We start from the raw sequence: 1,354 nt of genomic DNA, 5'->3' as shown, positions 1-1,354 counted from the left end.
GGAAACGGCGAAGGCAGCGGTGGCACGTTGCACAACTAGCAGAATAATCAACAACAATAACAACAATGGCATAAGCAAAATGCCACTATTTTTTCAGAATTTAAGCTAAGTTATCTATATATATATGACCTATATGTCACAATAAGAGCCTGACTATAGAAGAGACTGAAATGTTCTGGTTTTCTTATTCTGTGTGGTTTGTTTTGTCCATGATTTGGTAACCGTAATGAGTTTTGGTTCTGATTGTCTTTTGTAGTTTGTACTGATCATTGGTTTTGGCCATGGTGATCACTTTGATTGAAGCATCAAGTAAAATTTGTTTATTTATTCTTAAGCTATCATGAGTACTGTTCTCTTAGCGCATATTTGATTGCAAAATTTTTAAAGAGAGAAATCATAGAGGAGTGATACTTCACCATTGATTCTCATGGGGTAGAACAGAGGAGGCTAGAGATCAAATGATGATCATTCTAAATTGTGTGAAAATAGAATTTCCAATAACAATTGTCATCTACATCCAACCCTTTACAGATAAATTTTTAAGTTCTAATTATTTGGTTTTAGCTCGTAACTTTTATGACAGTTTCAAAAGCGTGATAATAATTGAGGATAGAGACTATAAACTCAAATCTTTAATCTACACGATTCCCAATTAGATATAATTACCATCAGAAATAAGAGACGTACATTTCAAAACGAAGCTAATGTAAAATTAAAATGAAGCTAATGGACATTTCAAAATGAAGCTAATGTAAGCATTTAACAAATCAAAAGTTTAGAAAAAAAAAGAAAGAAAATTCCAAATGCTCTTTGATGGTTTATGTTTATTCGAGATAGACACATTCAAATTCATGTAAAATTAAAAACAAATATAAAAGCAAAATTTTTTCAAAGATTTGGAAGTAGACTTCACTACCATGGTTACATCAAAATTAGGAAATGGAACTGGGAAAAAAACACTAATCATTCTGAAACCAAGCATAGCCTCAGACAAATTAGTAGACTATCATAAATTAAGGAATCCTTAAAATCGGCGTTCCTTCATCCAAACAAACTGTGAGAAGAGAGGATGCGCGGGAAAGCAGGAATCCGTTAAAATTAGTTAAGACATCGCTGACCTGTCCTCCGTGGGACCCCTGACCAGATCCGGAAACATAGAACGGGACCCACCTCCTCTCTCATCCCTCTCCTTCTCTTCTCCTCAAAACTAATTATTTTCCTAATTCTCTTGCTTAGTTTTTGATAATGTCTCAATTAAGCCCAACGATCTAGATAACCGAAGTGGGGAGGGAGAGGAGAGAATACCAAGATGGCATCACCAAACACGCCATCAAAGAAAGCCATCCGCAACTCC

The sequence above is a fragment of the Asparagus officinalis genome, chromosome 5, assembly GCF_001876935.1.
Source record: "Asparagus officinalis chromosome 5, Aspof.V1, whole genome shotgun sequence".
NCBI classification, from domain to species: Eukaryota; Viridiplantae; Streptophyta; class Magnoliopsida; order Asparagales; family Asparagaceae; genus Asparagus; species Asparagus officinalis.
The sequence above is the reverse complement of the archived record's forward strand: the minus strand, read 5'-3'. Positions refer to the sequence as shown.